At 42.3% G+C, this 14,092-nt stretch overlaps 1 protein-coding gene across 16 annotated transcripts in view; it reads right to left on the bottom strand.

Moving 5' to 3' along the window:
- The window catches only part of TENM3 (teneurin transmembrane protein 3), a 434,875-nt gene that overhangs the window by 22,892 nt on the left and 397,891 nt on the right, over positions 1-14,092 (bottom strand). The gene's annotated exons all lie outside the window — the stretch shown is intronic.

Raw genomic sequence — 14,092 nt, 5'->3', positions numbered from 1 at the left:
ACGCTTGCTAAAGCTGCAGAAGGTAAGAGTTCCCCGTAAGAACTTTTCACCCTTTGAATCACAGTATTTGCAAGAAATTAATTATCATATTTGTGAGTATACCACTTGAGTTGGGAAATGCTACCCATCAGTAGTATTCAGTGCAGCGTGTGGCTTCGCTGCAGTGTGCAGCGCTGAACAGCCCTGTTCTTGTTTTATGCATTCTTGCTTCCACAGTATTATTTTTTGACTCCGTGCCTCTAGTTCCTAGACCGGTCTCTTCTTTCACAAATACATGAAAGCACATCACGGGCCTGAGATAAGCAGCTAATGTTATTACAGTGGGGGAGAGTTCAAAGATCAGCAAAAAATCATGCTACGCATTCATGGTCTTAAAAACATGACTTTAAAGCAGAAAGAATCTTAAAAGCCATGATTGCTTGGTTCAGGCATCCTGGTGCAAGAAGAAAATGTGACTGAGATGTGAAAGGTAAGAATAGGATTTCTCACACTTTTATTGCCAGAACAAAAAGAAAGAAGGGAAACAGGTCTTTCTACAATTCACTAGATATTCCATTTTATGATGGATTGTAATGTGTGTCCTTCATTTTGTTCACAGTGCATCGAATACTAAACTTACTTTATACTTGATCTCTTTTTGTCCACAATGAAAGCCTTATCAATGCTCAGCATAGCAACATCGCTCATACCTTTGGGCATTCCTCTGCCATTTTTCTTATTACATCCAAATATTCTTGCGTTCTGCTGCCAAGGTGAATTTGTTCACCCAAGATTGTCGGTTTTAGACCGAGAGATTTCTTTTATCTACCTAGTGTTCTAATATTGAAATTGCCCTAAAAGGAGTGAGATCTAAAGTCTAGAGGGCGAGTGCCTATATTTGGCATTTCACAGTCTCTTTGATCTTTCCATCCCAACACAAGCTCCGGCACACGTGTTACCATGGAGCCCTCTGATCTTTCTCCTGCGCCAGGCTCCACAGCAAAGCCATTCAACCCACCTCTTCAGTTCCTCAAGAGAAGTCACAAGTAAACTTTTCAAGAATCTAAACCAGAACCTTGCTCACTGGGCGTGACCTCATGTGCATCAATCCCATCAACTCATTTCCATTTGCATTAAGGTCACGATCTTCATTTTTGGTCAGTAACTACAAAAGACAGCAGCAGGGGCAGCTGCCACCACCGCTAGCTGAAGTTCCCCTTAGATCAAATTCTTTTTCTTCTTCAGGATGATCTGCCACTGCCAGATAAGTTTTCCCCTTCTGCAGTGAGAATTTCTCTGAGATAATGATTATCGGCTTCCCAGATTCTTGACCTTTTGCTCTTCACCTGCTGGAAGTCTCTCTTCCATTGTTCATCTCCTTTAGTTTTAATTACATTCCTTCCCAGACCATTTTCTGTTCTAGTCTATGTAGGACACTTCACTGTGCAGTGAAAACTTCCTGGTAAGCTTTGTCACAGAAGGAAGTGCCCTACTTTCTTTATTTCTGACTTGTTTCTCATGTGCATTGTATCTTAGTTTGGAGCACGTTTAGCTCAACCCCAACTTGCAGAGCTTTATTAACGTTTTATATCGGAAGTTACTTCAACATAAAACAGGGAGCTGTAGAAATGAAGTGTACAGTAAAGGTTGCTGCTAAAGCCAATTGTGAAGTTATGACTGATATTGTTTTTCCACAGACCTCTGCAGCACACTCGCTTAACAAAAGAAATTCTGTAATTCTTTTTTTTGCTATTGTAAACACGTCAGGTTGAAGAGCAAGGCAGGCCGGTTCCTGCGCGTTTCAGATAACACGACATACAGTGCAAACGTGTATTATGTATTTCTTTAAAGACTGGTTACAGATTATATTATTAGTCAGGATACTGTAATAGAGAAATGAGGCATGAATGCATTTCATAATACAGACATGTATAATTTTGACAGTAAAATGAAAAGTACTGTTACAGTCTCACTCAGCGCACATCAGGCATTTCTTCTGTGCATCTGGAAATATCAAGAGTGGCTAAAAAATTTATGGAACGTTACCGTACTTGTTTCAAACTACTCGTCAGAAGCCTTACATACCAAGGTGCTGCTTCTCGGCAGGTGAGAACAGAAGACTCAGAGTTGACTTTGAGACGTGCAGGATGCTGTTGGTTTAGGTGTATACTCACCATGTTGACGCGTACTGAAAAATTTGTCCTACCCTGGCAATGAAATGTCTCCTTCAGCTTGTTGAGGCCATTAAGGCCTCGTTCGCATAGAGGACCGTTACCTTTAACATTAACGAGTGTTGGTTTGCAAATCCCTTGTACTCAGCCTCCTGTAGCGTACTGGAAGTTTAGTCCCTCCCGAACAGTGGATTCACCGTGGGAGAGCTACAGTAAAGAGACGCCACCTTGACCGGGCATCGCTGCATCGCTGAACCAGTAACAAAACAGTTATCTTGCTGATCAAAAGGAAACAAACCCATAGTTTATACACCATCACTTTTACTACCATTTCATCACCCCTATGGAGCTCTCCAGTCCTCCTGTTTAAAACAGGGCAACTTACTGGGAGCTCTAGTTCTGACCATCTTTAACCATTATGTGGGTTGTTGAAGGGAAGAAAAAGACTCTTGACTTCAACATAATGAAATTTGCCAATTTTTCGCTTTACTCCATGTCTGAGTTGCTTTCCTCATTTTGATACGCATTTTTGCTTTATCTGAAGAGTGACTGAATGAACCTGCTAAGAATGAAAAAAGTGAAAATAATCTACAGATGCATGGATAGACAAATGATTTCTCCTTTTTTTCTTTTTTTTGGCATTTCTTCTTTAGTCGCGTTGAAATACACACTTCAGTGGATCCATAACTACTCACTGACACCTGCCTTTTGAAAATAGTATTAATTGAAATACCGTATGCACATATTCCTTTATTTCCACACAGCGTATTTGACATCTTAAAGGTTTAGCATCTTGCTTGTGGATTCACAGTACAAATAGAGCAGGAAAGCCAAAATATTAAACTGTAACTTCCTTTTGAGATAGAACAGATTTTTTTGTTGTTTTTAAGAAGAACCATAAACAGTAAGATAGCTGTATATCTTGTTAATATTGTTTTGTTTAACAAGAAGGAAGAAAACGTGTCATAAATGACAATTTGATGTATGTTAGCAGGCTTGTAAATTATGACAAGTGGATTGTTTTTTTTTTAAATTTGTCTATTGTCCTAGACGGGTGGCATTTTTCCTTTATTCTTATCTGGAATATTGTTAAGCGTGAGAAGAAAATTCAATATTATTTCCAGTCTTACAGAATTTTAGATATATGAAAAAAAAGCTTCCTTCCCTTTCCTTCCTGCTCTGCTCCTTCTCCTTTTCCCTCTCCCTTTCTGTTGTGCCTAGCTCAGAGAAAATAGTGGATAAATAGGAATTACAGAAAATAGGCCCAGGAATGATTCTAGGAAGGACCTACAGTAAACTGCAGCCCAAAGTCCAATTCTGGACAGGAGTTTATCTATCTAATCTACTTGATTTTTTTTTAATGTCATTTGGGTAGAAAATGCAAACTCACAAAACCACAAAGGCTAGAAGGGCATTAAAAGTATTAGTATCGGCTAAATTTCTCTGTCCTGCTGTGTCCTATAACTCAAGCTTAAATTTGAGCTGCTGGTCTGCTTTTCCTGTCCCTTTATCTGATGGCTGCCCTCCATGGGGAAAGGGTCTTTATCCCATTTTCATCTGGGAAAGTCTTATGCAACTGTTTGCACAACTGGTTAAATAATTCACGTAATGTCCTTTTATCTTAGCAACGAGGTCAGGATGAATTTTTCAGCCTAGGTTTAATGAAGAAATTTCCTCAGCTTGAAAGTGATTGACAATTTCTCTTTTCACCTTCTCCTGTTCTAACTGCAGCTTTTGAGGCTTTTTTTTTTGTGCGCGTTTATTTTGTCATAACGTTAAAAGGGTAGTTTTCAGTCTTTTTTTGCAAACTGGCATTCAGCACACTAGACAAGTGAACAATTCACCTAAATAGGCCATTCTTGACAGCCATAACTCATCTGCAAAACAACAGGCGCGCTCTAAACGAAAATCACTGCAGAAAACGTGTCTGTTGGAAAGGGAGCTCAAAGAGATGAATCGAGACCTTCCCTTGCGATAGTTTGCTCGCTTCCGTACTGAGAAGTTTGGGATGCTCATTTTCCACTTCATCGCACAACCAGGCAAACGAGCAGTAAGACTGACCACCTTTACAGCCTAATCCCAAATGACTTCCAGAGACAGGCGTTTAGGGGGAGCGGTGCTGTGCAGTCAAAGCGGCAATACATGACTTTATCATGCTGGGCCGCTTCTTTACATTATTTTTTTTTTTTGCCAGCCGACTGCCAAACTTTTCACTGGTTGCTGTGCAGTGCTGCAATCCTCCCACACTGTGCTGTTCGCTGCGATAAGCACCTGCCACGTATATTCTCATCGGGATTCACAAAACCAAGAATTCTTCCATAACTCACATTTCTGACATGCACAAGAACCCGCACAAATAAATTGCGTTAAGATGACGGTGCTCTCTGAGGAGCAGGAAGGACAATTCCGGCATAGGCACAAGGGGGAAGGGGTGATCGGGAGCAGCAGGATGGACGTGGTGTGGCTGAAACCAGAGGCGTTACCTGGGGATGGAGCAGGTTCTCAGGGCCGGGAGTGTGTCTTCTTATGAAGATGAGCCTAAATCACAGTAGCCAGGCTTTTATCTGCAAGACCTCAAGACTCACCCCCGGCTTTTCAACTTCCCTCTAATGGGAATTCACTCCCCTGAGCTCCACAGGGACCGGACTCTGTTTTTTGCCGGGGTTTGCTGAGCCGGGTCCTGCCCCGCAGCAGCTTCCCCCGCGCGGTGTCTTTCATCTTGGGGCTCCCTGGGGCTGCTGGTTTGTTTCTGTGTCGTTTCCCCCCCACCTTCTTAGCTCATCTGCTACTGTACAAATAAACCGTGTGCCTTGCCGATATAAATACTGGAGTATGGCCTTTCAAATACAAGCAGTGTTGGTGTATATGTACTTTGTGTGACGGATTGTCCCTTGCTGTAAGGTCTGCTTACGCGACCAGAGCGGAGGGCATAGGCCTTTAGTGAAAAAAGGACAGTAAGGCTGGTCTGTTAGGCCAGAGGTTTTGTTCACAGAATAAGCTGTAACATTGCTTTTTGCCCCTTAATTCTTCTCTCCTTTTTTTTTTTTTTTTTTTTCATTTTGAAAGGTAAAAATTCTATGAGGGTGCGTTTACAGGGTCACAAAAATTGGACATAATGAACTTATTAAATTGCATTATGTTTGAAAGGCAAATTTAGCAAAAGGAAAGCAAAATTATACAGGTGTATTTTTTGTTCTTTTAGGACAGTGGAATACCAGGATGGTAAACAAATATTGCTAGATTGAAGTTCTACGGTTAACTTAGAATAACATCCTTATTCCTTCAGAGCATGAGTCACACCCAACCTGTAGAGGCTTCAGAAGCAGCAGACTGTCCCCTCTCTGGGGGGAATGAGGTAGGACTTCCAGCTGCGTGTGCCACACAGGCTCCCTGGAGAGCTGGTCAGTCTGGCCTCACTGGGGACACCAAGGAAGGCCAAATCTCTTGATGAGGCTCAAAAACGAGGGCTGTGTGTTCAAATACAGCATGAGTGAAAACAGAGAGCTGCCTTTTCACTGCCCTTCCGCCCTCACCACGCCAGGTCCCCATGAAGCGAGTGTAAAGGAGGGCGAGCTAGCTTCGCTGCAGCCTCCCTGGCTTCTGTTTGACAGGGAAAATCAAGGTGGGACAAGAATATTAACATGTCAATAACTGAACAAATGGTATTATTAAGTCCCTGATAAAGCCAGAAGTGAAACAGATACTTTCTGTAGTCAGCAGAGCTGACTGTATTGATAATGCAGGACATTTATGTCATTAATAGGAACAATACTGCTTTTTGCTGCACTATCCTTACTTCTAAGTGCTTTCCAAAACCACAGAGACATCACGTGCCAATTTTGTTGACAGAAATCAAAGCATACTCGTACAATCATTCTCATACATGTAAGATGTAATAATGTTGATATGTGTCTTCAGCGATGCTGTTTAGATATTATTACCTCTTCAGTGGGTTCTCAGTTCTGCTTTTATTCCTTAGCCTAGTTCTAAGGACAAGGAGTGGTAAACATTGAAGAATGAAAAAATGGGTCAATGTCTATCAGACGAGATACTCTACTGAAACCAGGGCAATGAGGGGACACACTACAGGTCTCTCGAAAGTTTCACGCTGCTAGTTAATGGTATCTATTAATGGATTATTTTTAACATGGCTGCTTTGTTATTAAGCAGGATGAGTCCGAGACAGCAAGCTTGTGTGCTCCACTCTCAGCACAAGTCTTACCCGACTGATGTATACAATGGCATGTTGTATCATCATTACGAAATTTACTGTAAAGTTGTTACAGTTCCAGTTTAGAAAGCTGTGAGATCATAACCTCTGTTCTCAGTAAAAAGGAGTTGAAGTTAGAAATCTAAAAAATGTATTTAACGGTTTATCTAAAGAAGAAACATGGTAAGCATAGCCAGCAAGCTCAACTGTCACTAAGCTCCTCTCAGAACTTGCGCGTTGCGTGAAACATGGTTCCATATTTGTGTAGTATTGATGTATCTAAGGGAAGGTTTAAAAAAAACCATGTTGTTTTTCAGCTTGTGGCCATGCACAAATCGAACTAGTCAGCTTGATACTTTTCCCTACAAGTTCTTTTTGGGCAGGGGGAATACTTGGCTTGTTCAAATAGTTGGAAGTGTGTTAGTCGCCTTTTGGCCAGCCTTGCCTCCACGGGTCTCCGTGAACTGGTGAGAGAGGGTTACTCCTGCTGGAGTTTCAATTTGTGCCGTGTCGAGAGGAGGAGAAGCACCAAGTATTGACTAACAGAGAACCAGCTAGTCCCTGAAATGTGCTTTAAGAGAGAAATATATCTATTGCTGGATTGAGACAGGCAATGTGGATACAGAGGCGCTTAGGAAAGGACTGGATATCTCCAAAATATCCCCAGAAAGGCAGTTCAGAGGCGGTTAAGAATGAAAAGAGTATGTCTTTTGTTGCTTGAGTAAATATAATATGGGAAGATGAAAGACTGAACTTGTAAGTCATGGTTTGCAATCAAGGGCTCATGTGATGCTACAAAAGTCAATGCAAGAATATGAAAATCAGCTCAACAAAACTGTTTTAATGAGTATGGTTAATTACTTTATAGCCACTACGTTTTAGACTGATGAAGCAAGAAGCAGCAGTAAAAGCAGAAGGTACAGAAGGTTGTTGATGGTGAATGGATAAAAATATCTAAAAAGCACTATGATACCAAGGACATTCAGAGAATGCTGTTTTGAGGTGGTAAAAATCCAGATTACAATTTTGTAAGAAAACAGAGTCAAATTAGAATGAAACCCCCAAAATTGCAAGAAAAAAGAAAACTAGGTGTTTTTTGATACTCTCATTACTGAAACATGAATGTGATAGAAAAACAAACACAAACAGAAATACAAATGTTATGGGAAAATTAAACCCTACAAATATTACAGGAAATGGTATAGCAATATTAATTATGAAAACTGAATTGTTAATGTCTTAATATACAGTAAAAGTGCAAGTGAATTGATACTGCTATTGCGTGATAATTTTTATCTGATCAAAATTAAATAGTTGCTGCTATCTAAAGGAAATCTTTGACTAGGAGTTCCGTAGACTTTTTGCAAGCCAAATCTCAGTATTTCCAAGCCAGATTCCACAAGCAATGCCTTAAGATGAAGCAAGAGGAAAACGGCAAAATACCATCTGTTCCCTGTTGCCAAATGCTGACAGTTACAGATGATGTTCCCGGTACGTGGGGAAACGAAACAAGTCCAAGCCAGAGGCAGCATCTTACTCGGCATCACAGCGTGGTAAGGAAACCACGGCACCGAAGGCATTGTGAATAAATGCCTAATATGCAAAGGGTGATACTCTGCCGCACGCGGTGACAACAGGTTTTTACCTGCGATTCTCTCTAGTCTATAACATTACGGTAAGGATTTCACATTCTGCCTGATTTCACCACCTTTCCAGAATGGCTGGAAAGCTCATTAATTTAACTGTGGGAGCAAAGTAAACTTATAAGGGCTCTGCTTGCTAATGTCACTCTCTTTGATTTCTGGCGCATTCCCTTGGAGACAAGAATTGAGCAGGAGAGGGAGGAGGGGAAGAAGACAAATGAGCTCAGGGCATGAAGTGCCCGGGGAAACACTGGATGGACTGTCAAGAGATACAAGAGGGGACTGAGAAGAAACGCACCGCTGGGAAAGGAAAAGGCAGGGAAGCCAAACACGCCTTAGAGAAGTGATGTGAGACAGGGGAAAGAGCAAGATACAAGGTAAGAAAATAAGGAAACATAGTAGGAGGGCAAGGTCTGGAGAGCAAAAAAAGAGACATGGAGGAAAGGCATGAATTTGCAGGGAGGAGGAGGAGGAGGAGGCATCTGAGCCTGGATCAGAGCTCTGCCTGTTGATATTGCTCCTAAAAGGAGAGGAAGGCGAGAAAGGGAGAAGAAACTGGCTATTGGAATTGATTCACAGCTAAAGGAGGAAAGTTATCCAAGTTGAACCGAAGGGGCCAGAGGAGGCCAAAGGAGAGCACGCGCAGCCTGCGCCTTCCCGGGGGGCTGAGACGGAGGGACTGTTCTGGCCTCTCCCAGCTCCTCGAGCAAGCTGAGGAGCACAGAGCAGCCGAGTCTACCACAGGGCTTCCCCGTAACGCCCTGGCTGAAGTTACCTGGAGTAGTCATGGAGCAGGCTGAAGGAGAGCAGAGAGGTGTGGGCTCAGCTTCCAGCGGTTCCCAGGGAAGGACTTGGGATACTGGGATGATTCAGAAGAAGCAGGGCTGAACAAGATGCGTGGGACCTTCTCAGAGGGCTGCCTCATGCTTCTGGTCAGATTAAATGTCATGAGTAATACCAGTTTTTCCTCTGGAATAATTTGCCCATCGTCAAACTTTCAATTAATAGTGAGCTTTTTACCCATTTTCAGCTGAATTTAAAGCCTGGCTGGCAACTGCTGGCGTGCCGGGGCTGTGACAGAGACCTGGGGTTGGAGACTGGGGTAGGGTCTGACCTACTTGACTGAGCGGTTGCACAGGGGCACGTCAAGGCTTGGCTTTTTAGGAACTCGCTTCTGATACTTCAAAGACTTAGGTCCGAGGAAAATGCCCTTCTGTGCACCTGGCTTAGCTCTCCGTGTGTGAAAGCAGAATGGAAACTGCTGCACAAAAATAATATCATATAGGCTAGCTAGGAAGTGTCACTTCCAAAATGCTAATATGGATATAATTAGTTCAACTTTTAAGATTTATCTGTTTAAATGTTCATATTATGCATACGTAATATGCAGTTATAGTTAATAGTTTCCAGCTCAGATATCTCACAATTTTATAACAACAGAATTTGATTAGGCTGATTACTCTTATACCTTGTTTAATATTATAATTTCATTATAAAACCTCATCTGGAGGACGTTTAGCTTCATATGGCTCCATTGGTTTTTTAGTGTGCGTGGATTTTCAGTCCTTTTTGTGAACACTCTGTTAATATCTTTTTGTATTCAGCAAGTCTTTAGATCTTTGATAACAGTTACCACGAATTTTAGTAAGAGTACTTTACAAAAGTATGCGTTCTTGATATATAAAGCGTCAATTTTCATCAGCAGACTGTAACCCTTAACAAAATAGGAATTCAGAAATCCATTTTGCCATAAAGATATAAAAAAATCCAATCTGTAAACAACTACAGAAAAGAGATTATATGATATCCTAAATAATTCAAGTTAGTACTTACAATTTTCACCGTAAAACCCACATATTTCCTGTATGTCAGTCCTTCCCTTCCTCAGGCAAAGTGGAGACTAAATAAACTCAAGGTTAATTCGCGTCCAGACTAAATGAAATAGAAAAGTAAACTTCTTTTGGATCTGATGTTAGTGTGATTTAGATGATGGAAAAAAGCCATTGAAAGAAACAAGTCCAAATGCTTTAATGTGTGCCAGAGCAGCGATTGCCAGTTTTGGGGATACAATGTTTTTTCAAAGATTTCCTCTTTTCGCTGAAGAGTTGCTCTAAGAAAGGAAAAAAAGATTAAATCGTTTTCATAAATCTGCTCTCAAATCACTGAGAACTCAACTGAAATGATCTAAGTTCTTTGGACCCACACTCCAGTTGTACAAACAGATCTGCACAAGAGAATAGTTAACGAAGCTATTACTGAATTGGCTCCAAAGACGGATCTTTTTATTACTAAACCCGCACTATTTTTACTCCAATGTAACTTCTGCCATTTAAACAGATGTGTGACAACCAAAGGGTGAAACAACCCAGCCACGCTCAGAGCTAGTTGAAAAATGACATTTCTAGTCCATTGGAAATTCTAACAGCTGAAAAGTCTTAACTCTGTGTGGGAAGAAAGTAAATTCACCGTGGAATATAAATTCTATCCCCTTCCCAAAATATTTTGAGAATCTGAGTAATGGTTTGGGTTGGAAGGGACCTTAAAGATCACCCAGTTCCACCCCCTGCCCTGGGCAGGGACACCTCCCACCAGCCCAGGTTGCTCCAAGCCCCGTCCAGCCTGGCCTTGAACCCCTCCAGGGATGGGGCAGCCACAGCTTCTCTGGGCAACCTGGGCCAGGGGCTCACCACCCTCACAGCCAAGAATTTCTTCCTCAGATCTCATCTAAATCTCCCCTCTTCCAGTTTAAAACCCTTCCCCCTCGTCCTATTAGTACATGCCCTTGTAAAAAGTCCCTAGAATACAACAGATAAATAAAATACCTAAATAAACTCCGATATGAAAAGAAAATGCAGCCAGCAATGAAACTGAAATATTTTGCTATTACTAAAATAGAAGAACGAAATCAGAATGATTTCTTCTCCTAATTTCTTATTCCTCACCTGACGTTTGAGGAAAACCTTTCCGTTTTAACAAGACTTCATTTTTTTCAACAGAAAACTCTTCAGCTGAGAATTTTTTCGCCCACGCTACCTCCAAACATCAATACGCAAAAGCTGGGAGAGTGATACACGCGTGTGTACCCCCCCACCCCCACGCAAGCCCTTATACGATACACAGGGTTTCCAACGAGTTTGGCAATAGCAGTAGAAGCCTCTGGAAACCCAGCCTAGTCGGGTTTAACGTTACACATCATCAGCCCTGAAAAGCAAAGTCACAATAATGTTTGCTGATCCTGGAATAGAAAACGGCAAAATAGTTGTGTTTATATCTATTTTTCCTTCAAAAGAGTGATATATACAGACACAAATTCAGTGTGTGGGGATTTTATGTTAAAAAGAAGTAAGCAGCTGTGATGCCCGATGGATGTTTTTAAGAATGCTGTTTTGGCAAGAAAAATAACACGGTGCTTTTTTCCCCCGCTTATTCCCTGTAGCTTTACAGAATCAGTGCAATTTTTTCTTTTTGGTATTAACTGGTACGGAGCATCACAGCAAACATGACTGGAAGGGACCTTGAGAGGTCTCGTGGTCCAAGCCCTACCCCAAGGCAGGATCTGCTCCGCCCGCGTTAGTCCCCAAAGATGTCTCATCTCTTCTCAAAGCCAGTCTGTGAAGGGCACGGGGTCACTGCGGTTGTCTGTCTGCTCCAGGGCTCCAGAATCTTCTCCGCGAAGTTTTTGCACATGTCTCACCTGACTCTTCCTTGTTGCAATTAAACAGATTACGGCTTCGCCATGGCTACGGGGAGGAGATGAGTATCTTGGCTTCTGCAGAAGCCTCATACACTTGCAGATTCAGGGTGAGTGAAATTGCCTAGCTTTCTCCGTAATTATTTCAGCTTGGGAATTCTAACAAGACATTGGTTGGAGGTAATTGTTTAGGAAGTGCATAAACAGCAGCTTGGAAATAATACTCATAGTTACGGAGGGGAACAGCCTGCCCTTTGGGGTCTCCCTAAGCCAGCTGGACATAACCTAGCTCAGACCAGAAAGTCGGCACGGGAGCAGATCGGGCGTGAAAGACAGCTATTTACAGACTCAGTAGATAACCACGTACCGCATGACACACAGTACCCTAAATTCTCCCCGTGCTGAAAAATACAGACCTATCAACCACTTAATAGTGAATATAATATCCACTTCTTTGCCATCACGCAGACGCCATTAAGATGCATTCAGGAGCCATCAGCTACTTCTGCAGCGCACCGCAGTCAGCGACACAGAAACTACAGGCAACATGGTGAGAAATTACTGCCCTGATTAAAACTCGAGGTCCTCAATTAGCCACTATGGATGCCAGCGTGATTTAAAGTGCCTGCTGTACCCAGCAGATGCCTTAATTTCAGTAAGGGACTTCACTGTCTCCCAAATTGACTGCCTTGCCCAACTCACCTGCTGGAAACAAGTGGTTGTGCGTGTGACAGTTAAACACCGAGTTTACTCTCCATGGAAATGGATGATGATTCCCAGCCCGTCCGAAGCTGTGCTTCGGTCTCTCGGCGTACAGGACAGGGATAACTCGGGAGAAGGAGAACACGTGTCCTCTCGACTGAACGCTTTCTCGTTCCTCTGTGTATCCTCGCTGTGTTTCTGTGTCCTCTTGGCAGGACCTAAAAAGCTACGCAGCGGATGCACCAATGCCCAATTAAATATTACAGACGTGTGCTAAGGCGTTGGGAACGTGCCCGCTACCAAAGCCCTGCCAATTTACAGATTATTGTAAGAATACCTTAAAACTGGCAGCAGCGCCGTTCCACCTGCTGTCTTTGTTAGGGATCAGCATTTCCAGCCCTGTCTCCACTTCAGGACACAATCTGCAGCGAAGCAGCACCTGCTGCTCTCGTGTCCCCGCCGGGCCTACGTGAAGGCTGGAGAGTAGATCCAGGTGCCGAGTCCTCCTGCACACTGCCTCAGCCAAACGGACGCCGGCAGAAACGTGAAGTTATCTCAGAACACAGATGTTTGGCTTTGCTGCCACTGCCTGACACCCGCACTTTATTTTCTTTATCATGTCTGTTGAATTGAAAGCTTTTTTTTTTCAGGCCCTGACCTTGGCAGCAGTTGCTACTGCATTTCATCATAAAGATAGCAGAAAAGAAGAGGGTAAAAAAAAAAAAAAGAAAAAGAAAAAGAAGAGGGACTTACTGGATTTTCATGATGCCCTTTGTAATCCTGAATACTTCAGCTGAGGGCCCTCTAACACTTTTATTTATCACACTATCTCTCCGCCTTCCACTCCTTCATAGGCACATTTTTACCCAACCTTAGCATGTCTTTCATGGGATTTAAAAATACACATATTTTTCCAGTTGACAGAGATGACTGGAAAAAATCTGTCTTAATTCTACATTGATCATTTTTTTAAACAAATTGTGTTTTAAGCTGCATTTTTGTTAGGTTCTGTTTGGCATATCAGTTTGTAGCTCAGCTCATGTGGGGATGAAGTTGCCCATAAAAGCCATGCGTGATCTCTCAGGTTCCACTAGTTTATCTATAAATTGTCATGACCTTCCCTAGTCAATATAATCGAGGACTCTGTAAAACGTTTTGCTAATCTGGCGGTTATGAACAGGCATTGATGGCTTAATGACTGTAACACAGGGTAAAGCAATCCACTGAAATTATTTTTTCCAGAGGCTGGAAAAATTACAAGTCCTGCTGTTCCACTAATCCTTCTGGCTGTTGTGCTCGCACCTCTACGCCACACGTCGCTGGTGGTCTCCGTGTTTTCAGTTTATTCCTACCGGAATGACATTTCCCCCCACAGCTCACGTTTCTTTTCTCAGCTCCTCCTGCCCAGGTCCACCTGTGGGAAACGTGCTGTGTCCTCCAAGAGATCCTTCCTGCATATTTGCCACTCAGTGAAATACAACCTTTTACAACTTCACAAAAATACCCACCCAACCTTTTTGGTTTTTTTTTTGTGGGTAAAAGACCACGCAGACAGGCTTTTGCTTAGAAAAAAAGAAAGCAAGAAATATTGAGCAGTGAAGACAAATTTCTTGTCAGTATTTGCTGCAGAACAATGTCAATCTAATGAGCAAATGGGATGAAAATCTAGATTTTGATGCAAATCTACAAAATCGTG

This window comes from Rissa tridactyla, chromosome 5, assembly GCF_028500815.1.
Source record: "Rissa tridactyla isolate bRisTri1 chromosome 5, bRisTri1.patW.cur.20221130, whole genome shotgun sequence".
Taxonomy (NCBI): Eukaryota; Metazoa; Chordata; class Aves; order Charadriiformes; family Laridae; genus Rissa; species Rissa tridactyla.
This window is presented reverse-complemented; position numbering and strand designations above follow the sequence as displayed.